At 45.6% G+C, this 13,415-nt stretch overlaps 1 long non-coding RNA gene across 1 annotated transcript in view; it reads left to right on the forward strand.

The window, feature by feature from the left end:
* Nucleotides 1–277: 277 nt before the first annotated feature.
* The window catches only part of LOC309514315, a 28,374-nt gene continuing 15,236 nt past the window's right edge, over nucleotides 278–13,415 (forward strand). Inside the window, exons 1-2 of the long non-coding RNA XR_014211916.1 lie at nucleotides 278–327; nucleotides 6,152–6,259. This is a non-coding gene — a long non-coding RNA (uncharacterized lncRNA). The remainder of the gene's footprint in view (nucleotides 328–6,151; nucleotides 6,260–13,415) is intronic.

Here is a 13,415-nt window from a genome sequence, read left to right on the forward strand (position 1 = left end):
TCTACAACTCTATGGTTCTAAATACATATTTAATAGGGTCAGGGTGCAGGCGTACTAATATTATTAATATTGTTATTGATTACTATTAATAGCAACAATAATAACAGGAGCAACATGACATTCTGTGTTTATTCCGCCTCCCCGGTCGCCTCCTTATTCCTGACCTCAACAACGACAGAATAGGGAAACGTGCGCGCCTCTTCCACACAGAGACAGAGTCCAAAAAGAGAAAGAGAGAGAGAGAAAGAGAACGGGAGGGTTGAAACGCAGGTGAGCAGCGAGGTCCTTTCAAGCAAGGATAATGAAGAAATCCTAGCACGAGAAGCAGTGAGTCATCTTTAATATTGTTATAAAGTCGGTGGCGAGAGCCCATGGCGTTTCCAAGCTCTCACCCAGGGTTGGTGCTCCTTTGGAGAATTGAAGACATGGCGGAGATTGTCCTAGCTTGAAGATATATGGTTTATTCACTGATTTACACCTTCAGTCTGCATGGAAGGGGTGCAGATGTTACAGCATGGTCATCTCGAGAGGGGTTTGCTCTCCACAGCAGTGCAACACTCCAGTCCAAGGTTCCATCTCTCCTCAAAACTAAGCCTCCTTTATTCGGCTGCATTCTAAGGGTCAGTTCTTTTGGTGCTTTGAAGTACTAATAGCTAATCCCCTCAGGTGCCACCTAACAAAGGAGTTCACCTGACTTCATCAGCACTTGTTGATAGGCTAGGATTAAAGACTGGTACACACTTAGGACATTTACATAGGTTAATTAACTCTTCGACTGCTAATTAATTGCTGGTGCTCAGAAGTAGGTACACATTCCAAAACACGTGGATCTCGATTACATTTTCAAAGTCTTACACATAAACACTAACTGAACACCCCTTGGATAACCTCTTTCCAAGACACATTGAGACTGCCTTAGAATCATGTTGTTGTTGTTTAGTCGTTTAGTCGTGTCCGACTCTTCGTGACCCCATGGACCAGAGCACGCCAGGCACTTCTGTCCTCCACTGCCTCCCGCAGTTTGATCAAACTCATGCTAGTGGCTTCAAGAACACCATCCAACCATCTCATTCTCTGTCGTCCCCTTCTCCTTGTGCCCTCCATCTTTCCCAACATCAGGGTCTTTTCCAGGGAGTCCTCTCTTCTCATGAGGTGGCCAAAGTATTGGAGCCTCAGCTTCACGATCTGTCCTTCCAGTGAGCACTCAGGGCTGATTTCCTTCAGTATGGAGAGGTTTGATCTTCTTGCAGTCCATGGGACTCTCAAGAGTCTCCTCCAGCACCATAATTCAAAAGCATCAATTCTTCGGCGATCAGCCTTCTTTATGGTCCAGCTCTCACTTCCATACATCACTACTGGGAAAACCATGGCTTTTACTATACGGACCTTTGTTGGCAAGGTGATGTCTCTGCTTTTTAAGATATTGTCTAGGCTTGCCATCGCCTTTCTCCCAAGGAGCAGGCGTCTTTTAATTTCGTGACTGCTGTCACCATCTGCACTGATCATGGAGCCCAAGAAAGTAAAATCTCTCACTGCCTCCATTTCTTCCCCATCTATTTGCCAGGAAGTGATGGGCCCAGTGGCCATGATCTTCGTTTTTTTGATGTTGAGCTTCAGACCATATTTTGCGCTCTCCTCTTTCACCCTCATTAAAAGGTTCTTTAATTCCTCTTCACTTTCTGCCATCAAGGTTGTGTCATCTGCATATCTGAGGTTGTTGATATTTCTTCCGGCAATCTTAATTCCGGCTTGGGATTCATCCAGCCCAGCCTTTCGCATGATGAATTCTGCATATAAGTTAAATAAGCAGGGAGACAGTATACAGCCTTGCCGTACTCCTTTCCCGATTTGGAACCAATCAGTTGTTCCATATCCAGTTCTAACTGTAGCTTCTTGTCCCACATAGAGATTTCGCAGGAGACAGATGAGGTGATCAGGCACTCCCATTTCTTTAAGAACTTGCCATAGTTTGCTGTGGTCAACACAGTCAAAGGCTTTTGCATAGTCAATGAAGCAGAAGTAGATGTCTTTCTGGAACTCTCTAGCTTTCTCCATAATCCAGCGCATGTTTGCAATTTGGTCTCTGGTTCCTCTGCCTCTTCTAAATCCAGCTTGCACTTCTGGGAGTTCTCGGTCCACATACTGCTTGAGCCTTCCTTGTAGAATTTTAAGCATAACCTTGCTAGCATGTGAAATGAGTGCAATTGTGCGGTAGTTGGAGCATTCTTTGGCACTGCCTTTCTTTGGGATTGGAATGTAGACTGATCTTCTCCAATCCTCTGGCCACTGCTGAGTTTTCCAAACTTGCTGGCATATTGAGTGTAGCACCTTAACAGCATCATCTTTTAAAATTTTAAACAGTTCAGCTGGAATACCATCACTTCCACTGGCCTTGTTATTTGCAGTGCTTTCTAAGGCCCATTTGACTTCACTCTCCAGGATGTCTGGCTCAAGGTCAGCAACCACACTACCTGGGGTGTACGAGACATCCATATCTTTCTGGTATAATTCCTCTGTGTATTCTTGCCACCTCTTCTTGATGTCTTCTGCTTCAGTTAGATCTTTACCACTTTTGTCCTTTATTATGGTAATCTTTGTACGAAATGTTCCTTTCATATTTCCGATTTTCTTGAACAGATCTCTGGTTCTTCCCATTCTGTTGCTTTCCTCTATTTCTTTGCATTGCTCGTTTAAGAAGGCCTTCTTGTCTCTCCTTGCTGTTCTTTGGAAATCTGCATTCAATTTCCTGTATCTTTCACTATCTCCCTCGCATTTTGCTTGCCTTCTCTCCCCCGCTATTTGTAAGGCCTCGTTGGACAGCCACTTTGCTTTCTTGCATTTCTTTTTCATTGGGATGGTTTTAGTTGCTGCCTCCTGTATAATGTTGCGAGCCTCCATCCATAGTTCTTCAGGCACTCTGTCCAGCAAATCTAAATCCTTAAACCTGTTCCTCACTTCCACTGTGTATTCATAAGGGATTTGGTTTAGATTGTATCTTACCTGTCCAGTGGTTTTTCCTACTTTCTTCAGTTTAAGCTTGAATTTTGCTATAAGGAGCTGATGATCTGAGCCACAGTCAGCTCCAGGTCTTGTTTTTGCTGACTGTATAGAGCTTCTCCATCTTTGGCTGCAGAGAATATAATCAATCTGATTTCGATGTTGCCCATCTGGGGATGTCCATGTGTAGAGTCGTCTCTTGTGTTGTTGGAAAAGCGTGTTTGTGATGACCAGCTTGTTCTCTTGACAGAACTCTATTAGCCTTTGCCCTGCTTCGTTTTGATCTCCAAGGCCAAACTTGCCAGTTGTTCCTTTTATCTCTTGATTCCCTACTTTAGCATTCCAATCCCCTATAATGAGCAGAACATCCTTCTTTGGTGTCACTTCGATAAGGTTTTGTAAGTCTTCATAGAACTGGTCAATTTCAGTTTCTTCAGCACCAGTAGTTGGTGCATAAACTTGGATTACTGTGATGTTAAAAGGTCTGCCTTGGATTCGTATCGAGATCATTCTATCATTTTTGAGACTGCATCCCAGTACAGCTTTCGCCACTCTTTTGTTGACTATGAGGGCCACTCCATTTCTTTTACGAGTTTCTTGCCCACAGTAGTAGATACGATAGTCATCCGAACTGAATTCGCCCATTCCCGTCCATTTTAGCTCACTGATGCCCAGGATGTCAATATTTATTCTCGCCATCTCATTTTTGACCACATCCAACTTACCCAGGTTCATGGTTCTTACATTCCAGGTTCCTATGCAATATTTTTCTTTACAGCATTGGACTTTCCTTTCGCTTCCATGCATATCCGCAACTGAGCGTCCTTTCGGCTTTGGCCCAGCCGCTTCATCAGCTCTGGATCTACTTGTACTTGTCCTCCGCTCTTCCCCAGTAGCATGTTGGACACCTTCCGACCTGAGGGGCTCATCTTCCAGTGTCATAACTTTTATATGCCTGTTGTCTTTGTCCATGGAGTTTTCTTGGCAGGGATACTGGAGTGGCTTGCCGATTCCTACTCCAGGTGGATCACGTTTGGTCAAAACTCTCCACTATGACCTGTTCATCTTGGGTGCCCTGCTCGGCATAGTTCATAGCTTCTCTGAGTTCTTCAAGCCCCTTCGCCACGGCAAGGCAGTGATCCATGAAGGGGCCTTAGAATCATAGAATCATAGAATCATAGAGTTGGAAGAGACCACAAGGCCCATCGAGTTCAACCCCATGCCAAGCAGGAAACACCATCAGAGCACTCCTGACATATGGTTGTCAAGCCTCTGCTTAAAGACCTCCAAAGGAGGAGACTACACCACACTCCTTGGCAGCAAATTCCACTGTCGATCAGCTCTTACTGTCAGGAAGTTCTTCCTAATGTTTAGGTGGAATCTTCTTTCTTGTAGTTTGGATCCATTGCTCCGTGTCCGCTTCTCTGGAGCAGCAGAAAACAACCTTTCTCCCTCCTCTATATGACATCCTTTTATATATTTGAACATGGCTATCATATCACCCTTTAACCTCCTCTTCTCCAGGCTTAAAATGCCCAGCTCCCTTAGCCATTCCTCATAAGGAATCATTTCCAGGCCTTTGACCATTTTGGTTGCCCTCCTCTGGACACGTTCCAGTTTGTCTGTGTCCTTCTTGAACTGTGGTGTCCAGAACTGGACACAGTACTCCAGGTGAGGTCTGACCAGAGCAGAATACAGTGGCACTATTACTTCCCTTGATCTAGATGCTATACTCCTATTGATGCAGCCCAGAATTGCATTGGCTTTTTTAGCTGCCGCGTCACACTGTTGGCTCATGTCAAGTTTGTGGTCAACCAAGACTCCTAGATCCTTTTCACATGTACTGCTCTCAAGCCAGGTGTCACCCATCTTGTATTTGTGCCTCTCATTTTTTTTGCCCAAGTGCAATACTTTACATTTCTCCCTGTTAAAGTTCATCTTGTTTGTTTTTGCCCAGTTCTCTAATCTGTCAAGGTCGTTGTGAAGTGTGATCCTGTCCTCTGGGGTGTTAGCCACCCCTCCCAGTTTGGTGTCATCTGCAAATTTGATCAGGATGCCCTTGAGTCCATCATCCAAGTCGTTGATAAAGATGTTGAATAAGACCGGGCCCAGGACAGAACCCTGTGGCACCCCACTAGTCACTCTTCTCCAGGATGAAGAGGAACCATTGATGAGCACCCTTTGGGTTCGGTCAGTCAGCCAGTTACAAATACACTGAGTGGTAGCATAGTCAAGACCGCATTTTACCAGCTTCTTTACAAGAATATCATGGGGCACCTTGTCAAATGCCTTGCTGAAATCAAGGTAGGCTACATCCACTGCGTTCCCTTCATTTACCAGGCTTGTAATTCTGTCAAAAAACGAGATCAGGTTAGTCTGACATGACTTATTTTTTAGAAATCCATGCTGACTATTGGTGATCACAGCATTCCTTTCTAGGTGCTCACAGACTGTTTGCTTAATGATCTGCTCCAGAATCTTCCCTGGTATTGATGTCAGACTGACTGGGCGGTAATTATTTGGGTCCTCTCTTTCCCCCTTTTTGAAAATAGGGACAACATTTGCCCTCCTCCAGTCTGCCGGGACTTCGCCTGTTCTCCAGGAATTCTCAAAGATGACTGCCAGTGGTTCTGAGATCCCATCTGCCAGTTCTTTTAATACTCTTGGATGCAGTTCATCTGGCCCTGGAGACTTGAATACATCTAAACTAGCCAAGTATTCTTGTACTATCTCCTTAGTTATTCTGGGCTGTGTTTCCTTTGCTGAATCATTTGCTCCAAATTCTTCAGGTCGGGCATTGTTTTCTTTATCGGAGAAGACTGAGGCAAAGAAGGCATTGAGGAGTTCAGCCTTTTCTGTGTCCCCTGTTTGCATTTCACCATCTTCTCCTCTGAGTGACCCCACTGTTTCTTTGTTCTTCCTTTTGCTACGGACATACCCATAAAAGCCTTTTTTGTTGCTTTTAACCTCTCTAGCAAGCCTGCGTTCATTCTGTGCTTTAGCTTTTCTGACTTTGTGTCTACACGTGCTGGCTATTTGTTTGAATTCCTCTTTGGTGGTTTCCCCCCTTTTCCATTTTTTGTACACATCCTTTTTAAATCTTAACTCAGTTAAAAGTTCTTTAGATAGCCACCGTGGCTTCTTTAGGCATCAGTAACCGAGCCTGCAGAATAATTGAGGGTGCAGTTATTAATGGTGTGATTCTGACTCCGAAGTAAATCCGACGGATCTTCCTTCCTAATCCACGTAGGAAGACATAGTGGTAAACTGGCATGAAGAATTATTACATAGTAGTTCTACAGACGCTCATTCAGCAATGAAACTGGTAGCACATTTGCAAAGCTAAGCAGGGTCCGGTATGGTTTAAAACTGGATGAGAGACCTCTTGTTGAGATTATTGCATTGCAGAGGGCTGGACTAGATGACCCTCGGGGTCTCTCCCAATTCTACAATTCTATGATTCTATCGTTCCAAGGGGCTTACTTTTGTGTAGGAGGCAGCCAGAGGATCAAGGCAGCCTCCTCCTTCGAGAAACAGAGCATCAAGGGAACGTCAACCCCATCCATGCTTACTCGAAAGCCACACTGAATCCAATGGGACTTACTTGCGAGTAAGTGTGTTTTAGGAATGGAGCCTTCAGGATTTAAATTCCAGCCCTGCTCTGTGGCAAAATCCAAGAGGATTTATTCTTATTCTTTTTGGATGGGGGGAGGGGAGGGGTAAACGTGATTCGGATTGGCACCTATTCGGATTGGTGGTCTAGTCCGCCCTCGGCCCTCCCCAAATGAAGGCAATCTGTATTGCTCGCACGCCCCTCCTAATCTAAATCTCAGTCACTCAACGGTCTAAAGCGGCATTCATTCCCGCGCGTTGATTTGGGATTCGGCTCCATTGAACGCAGCCGGATTTGCTTCCGAGTAAGCACGCGCAGAGAAGATCGGGCCGGCAGCAGCAGGTGAGGTGCTGCCGTTCACTCTTATGGATCGGGCACCTTTGCAGTCCGCGGGTGCCAAGCTCGTTCCTCATTCGGAGAATTTCCAAGTGGATTGGGCCCAACGTTTGAAAAAGCCTGGCTAGTACAAAGTGATCAAGATGCGTTGTTTATGAAAGCCGGGCGGTGGTCTTTATCTGCAGGCAATTTGTAAAACGACGAGGTGTGTGAATAATTATAGTATTTCCCAGCATGAAAATAAGCCAGGCTTTGGAAGGGATAAGGAATTCGGAAGAGGGAGGGGAAACTAATTTGCCATTAAAATTAGGCATATCCCCTCTTCAAAGAGGTTCTGTATCCATTTGTGATTCCTGCTCAGAACACAGACATTCTTTTGATTGAAACTGCGATCCCATATGCTTTTTCTTGGGAGTAGTCTTTCCTCGCAAGGATGCCAACCGTTTTACATCCCTGAAATCACCGGGGTTGGATCCTGAGTCACAACAGTGCCATCCTCCTCATGTAGGCTGATTCTGAAGTCAGTCCTCAGGTAAGGGTGGCAAACGTTCCACCAATTGTGGGAATTGTCTTCCTTCCAAGTAGATTTCACTGAAATCCAGAGCACTGGTTTCCAATATATTAAAGGTAAAGGGACCCCTGACTGTTAGGTCCAGTCGTGACTGACTCTGGGGTTGCGGCGCTCATCTCGCTTTACTGGCCGAGGGAGCCAGCATACAGCTTCCAGGTCATGTGGCCAGCATGACTAAGCTGCTTCTGGCGAAACTAGAGCAGCGCACGGAAACGCCGTTTACCTTCCCGTTTACCTATTTATCTACTTGCACTTTGACGTGCTTTCGAACTGCTAGGTTGGCAGGAGCAGGGACTGAGCAACAGGAGCTTACCCCGTCGTGGGGATTTGAACCGCAGACCTTCTGATCGGCAAGTCCTAGGCTCTGTGGTTTAACCCACAGTGCCACCCGCATCGCTTTCCAATATATTGCTGATTATTAAATGATAACACTCAAGTTTCAAGGTATGAAAGGCTATTGAAATCCACACAGCTTTTATTTCGTCTGAAGGCCTCAAGTTGACACCAACTGATCATGAGACCAGGTTCTTTGCATGTACACGACTTGCATGTCAAGTGGCTTAAGCAGCTTGTGGACCTGGCTTACTTACACCACACACAGCATGTGACACTCAGAAAGTTTGCTTTCTCCATGGTGCCCACCACCATCACATATCCTAGGCACCTATTTACTCCAAAGTAAGCTCCATTAAATGATATTTGCACTGACGTAAGGCTGCAATCCTGAACATAAGTGGGACTTCTGAAAAAAACATGCATAGGTTTGTTTTATTTTTAAAGCATTCCTTAAAGGCCTATCCAGACATGCTTTCATTGTTCACGATGGTTTGTGCTATTGGGGTGGTTACACACATCCCACTTTCACTACACTTTGTATCTGCAAAGGTCACCTTCCTTTCCAAAAAGTGCATATCCAATAACTTCCTGTTGAAATCTCATAACTTCCGGTTTATTTTTGTCCTGCTTTCGTTACCCTATAGCAAGCATGTCCAACAGGTAGATCGTGATCTACCAGTAGATCACTGGACGTCTGTGGTAGATCACTGGTAGATCACTGGCTCCCCCCAAGGAAGTTCAACAACTTTGGCTCTGCCCCAAAAGGCTCAAAATTTTAGCTCTTCACCCCCCCAAAATGAGGTTTTCCTCCTGCCTCAAAAAATCTCAACAACTTTGACCTGAACCCCTAAAAAAGGGGGTAGATCACTGTCAGTTTTTAACTCTGTGAGTAGATCACAGTCTCTTGGGAGTTGCTCACCCCTGCCCTACAGCATGGGTAGACAGACTAAGGCCCAGGGGACAGATCCAGCCCAATCACCTTCTAAATCCGGTCAGTGGACGGTCCAGGAATCAGTGTGTTTTCACATGTGTAGAATGTGTGCTTTTATTTAAAATGCATCTCTGGGTTATTTGTGGGGCATAGGAATACGTTCAATCCCTCCCACCCAATATAGTCTGGCCCCCCACAAGGTCTGAGGGACAGTGGACCGGCCCCCTGCTGAAAAAGTTTGCGGATCCCTGCCCTATAGCCCCCCCCCCCGACAGCACAGGGAAACCATCACAGAATAAATTCACCCCAATGCACCATCCTTGTGACGAGAACATATTGCAGAATATACAGTGGTACCTCGGGTTACATATGCTTCAGGTTACATACACTTCAGGTTACACACTCTGCTAACCCAGAAATAGTGCTTCAGGTTAAGAACTTTGCTGCAGGATGAGAACAGAAATTGTGCTCCAGCGGCGTTGCAGCAGCAGGAGGCCCCATTAGCTAAAGTGGTGCTTCAGGTTAACAACAGTTTCAAGTTAAGAATGGACCTCCAGAACGAATTAAGTACTTAACCTGAGGTGCTGCTGTACGGGCAATGGCACCCTAGTCTGGAGGGGTCCTTATATTACAGAGGCTGGACTAGATGACCCTCATGGTTCCTCTCTGTGATTCTAAGTCTGACCCTTGTTCCATCTAGCAGCACATTTTCTGCATTGACTGGTTGGGGGTCTTCAGAGTTTCAGGCAGGGATCTATCTCTCACAGCTTCACCTGGAGATGCCAGGGATTGAACAGGTGATTTCCTGCATGCAGGACTGGTTCTCTACCCCTGAGTTATGCCTCACCTTTAATATCATTTGCGCCTGGTGGAATTCCATCTTCTCCACAACTATCAAAAGTGTCCTATTGGCAGATCCATCCAACACAGCTAAGCTCCTGTCGCAAGAGGAGCTGGGCTGCCCATCTTTAGGATTAGGAGTCAAGGCTGTCTCCTCATGGTCTCCATGCAGGATGAGATACATGGCATGGGAGGTTGAGGGTGGGCCTTTTTGGTGTTGGCCCCCTGCATGTGGAGCTCCCTCCCTACTGAGGTGTATCTGGAACCATCTCTCTATAGTTTTAGGTGGCTGGTGAAGAGCACTTTCCTCCTCAGGCCGTTGTTCGAGAACAGACCTGATTGGATCAGTGGATTAGATCCTGTTGTTGTTAGTACAGTGGTACCTTGGGTTAAGAACTTAATTTGTTTTGGAGGTCCGTTCTTAACCTGAAACCGTTCTTAACCTGAGGTACCACTTTAGCTAATGGGGCCTCCTGCTGCCGCCACCGCACAATTTCTGTTCTCATCCTGAAGCAAAGTTCTTAACCCGAGGTACTATTTCTGGGTTAGCGGAGTCTGTACCAGTGGTTCTCAACCTGTGGGTCCCCAGATGTTGTTGGACTACAACTCCCATCATCCCTGAGCTCTGGCCTTGCTAGCTAGGGGTGATGGGAGTTGTAGTTCAACAACATCTGGGGACCCACAGGTTGAGAAAGGCTGCGTGTAACCTGAAGCGTCTGTAACCCGAGGTACCACTGTAAATGCTATTTAGTGACTTGTTGGTGAATTTAAAGTTTGTGTTATTTTATGGATCTTTTTTATTAAAAGAATATTATTTGATGTAAACCACCCTAGGGTTTATGACAAGGGTGGTATACTGTATAAGTAAGTAAGTAAATGGTACACATTTTTGATGGATGTGTATCTCTGTCTGGAGGGAGCCTTTTCTTCCATGTAAACATGGAAGAAGAAAATGCCAATTGACCTAGATTCAAAGGTCCTTCAAGCTTAAACTGCATGTTTTATGGTCAGGGAACCCTGAGCCCCAGCACAGATGCAGATGAACTTGTAGGCTTGGTATGGAGACAGATAACCTCTCCATATTTTAAAAAGTGGAGTTAAATGGAAACATTCTGTTAAAAAGCAGAATGGCAAACAGTCTATTCTGGACTCATAACAAGAATATAGTTCCCCAACATTTCAGCAGAAAAGGCCTCAGTCCAACAAACTCAGTGTTAAAAAGGCATAGAATCATAGTTCTGAAAGGGTCAAATGTGGCCATCTAGCCCAACCTGTATAGTTAAAGCTATGGTTTTCCCAGTAGTGATGTATGGAAGTGAGAGCTGGACCATGAAGAAGGCTGATGCCGAAGAATTGATGCTTTTGAATTATGGTGCTGGAGGAGACTCTTGAGAGTCCCATGGACTGCAAGAAGATCAAACCTATCCATTCTTAAAGAAATCAGCCCTGAGTGCTCACTGGAAGGACAGATCGTGAAGCTGAGGCTCCAATACTTTGGCCACCTCGTGAGAAGAGAAGACTCCCTGGAAAAGACCCTGATGTTGGGAAAGATGGAGGGCACAAGGAGAAGGGGACGACAGAGGACGAGATGGTTGGACAGTGTTCTCAAAGCTACCAACATGAGTTTGACCAAACTGGGGAGGCAGTGGAAGACAGGAGTGCCTGGCGTGCTCTGGTCCATGGGGTCACAAAGAGTCGGCACGACTAAACGACTAAACAACAACAAGCCCAACCCATGCAAAGCAGGAGGACAACTAAAAAATCCCTGGCAGATGATCATCCTAGCTCTGTTTTAAAACTTCCAGTGAAGGAGAGTCCACTGTCTTCCGAGGTAGCCCATTCCAGTGCATGCAGGTTTACTCCGAAGGAAGTCCCATGCAGTTGTAAGAGAAGTTAATCCTGAGAAAAGCTGAAATCCTGTACACATCAGGTTTACCTGTGAATAAGTCTCACTGAAATCAAGAAGACTTAGTTCTGGGCATAGACGTGTATAGGGCTGCAGTGCTTATAGCTCCAAAATTATTCTGTTTTAAAGCTCCTATCTTTTGGGGGTTCTTGATTAGGGTTTTGGTTTTATCACCCACCTACCAGAAGATTCAGGGCAACTTGTTGCAGATTATGCTCCAATCCTATAATCCATTGCCCGGGAATAAGCCCCATTTAACAAAGTGGGGTTTACGTCCGAGTAAGACTGCATCTTTCAAGGGCTTAGAATAAAAACGCGCTTCATAAGCAGACCTAGGAAGAGGGAAGGGTAGGGGAACCAGAGTACTAAAGTATTGAATTTATGTAGTCGAAAACTAAATAAATGTGTATTTCCATCCGAATTTGGCATAAAGTGTTATTTTTATTCCGAATGACGCTGTGGCGATCTCCCCAGCAACACAGGAATACATACGTAGTAGAAATAGTGGAATCTTGCAGCCTCGACAATTCAAACTGAGTCCTAGTGATATGAATGGGATTTGTATATTCTCGGCAATTAAAGGCGTCTCCCGTTTCCCTTTCTAACGTTAAACCCCCAGCTACATCTGCGCTAAAGGGGAAACCTCGTGGGTATCCGATTCTTAACATGCGCCACAAAGTCAAGGGCCAGCTTGTGTAATGGTTACAGCATCGTTCTAGGACTTAGGACCATCAATTGGCAAGCATTGAGAATGCATAACCCGTTCCCCTCTCTCCACCCCATTGCCTCTATGAAACAACCCGGACCAAGACTATGAAAGAAGACGTCAAATAGCTAGGGAGTTGTTAATACGCATTCCGCCCCGTATTATTGTTGAGCCGGAGAAGGTACGCATGGTTCTCTAGAAACTCATCCCTTGATTGTATCCAGATAAATTATTATATTTATCTGGATGGAAAGACGGAATATGATACCCGACAGACTCAACTCCCCAGCGGTTACTCAGAAGTAAATCCCACTATTATTTTTTAAGTCTGGGCACAGGATGGCAACCCATTCAGGCCGATGGAACCGTGCGACACAATTCCTACATATAATTTTTAGAAGGCGGTATGTCGCAGCGACAGCAGCAGCATTTACTCTGGAGTAAACTTAGCGAAAGCTGCACCCGAAGCCTGCCTAAGGCCAATTAGAATTGGGAAGGACATCCATGTCTGTTCAGATCCGGCTTACATGAGGTGTGGATCGCCCGGTGTCATCCTTTTGTGACTGCCCTCCTCATACAGAGCTAGCGCGCATCTGTTAAGAGGCACGGATTTTCCTCTTGATTAATAATAATAATAATAATAATAATAATAATAATAATAATAATAATAATATATTTATACCCCGCCCATCTGGCTGGCCTTGCCCAGCCACTCTGGGCGGCTTCCAGAAAAATATTAAAATACTGTAATACATTAAACATTAAAAGCTTCCCTAAACAGGGCTGCCTTCAGATGTCTTCTAAAAGTCTGGTAGTTGTTTTTCTCTTTGACATCTGGTGGGAGAGCGTTCCACAGGGTGGGTGCCACTACCAAGAAGGCCCTCTGCCTGGTTCCCTGTAACTTGCCTTCTCGCAGTGAGGGAACCGCCAGAAGGCCCTCAGAGCTGGACCTCAGTGTCTGGGCAGAACAATGGAGGTGGAGACGCTCCTTCAAATATACTGATATACAGATACTCTTGATTTTCCCAACCCCACGGTGCCTCAGCCCCCTCCCCGCCCCATCGCTCCACTCCGCCTTTCCCCTTCTGTCACGGAGCCTGCCGTTTGCATGAGAGCGAGAAGGCAGGGCTCCCCCGTTTGCCTCGGACTCCGTGGCACTTTAATCGATGCTTCTAGCCG

Source organism: Podarcis vaucheri (genome assembly GCF_965113315.1).
Source record: "Podarcis vaucheri genome assembly, chromosome: 11".
NCBI lineage: Eukaryota > Metazoa > Chordata > Lepidosauria > Squamata > Lacertidae > Podarcis > Podarcis vaucheri.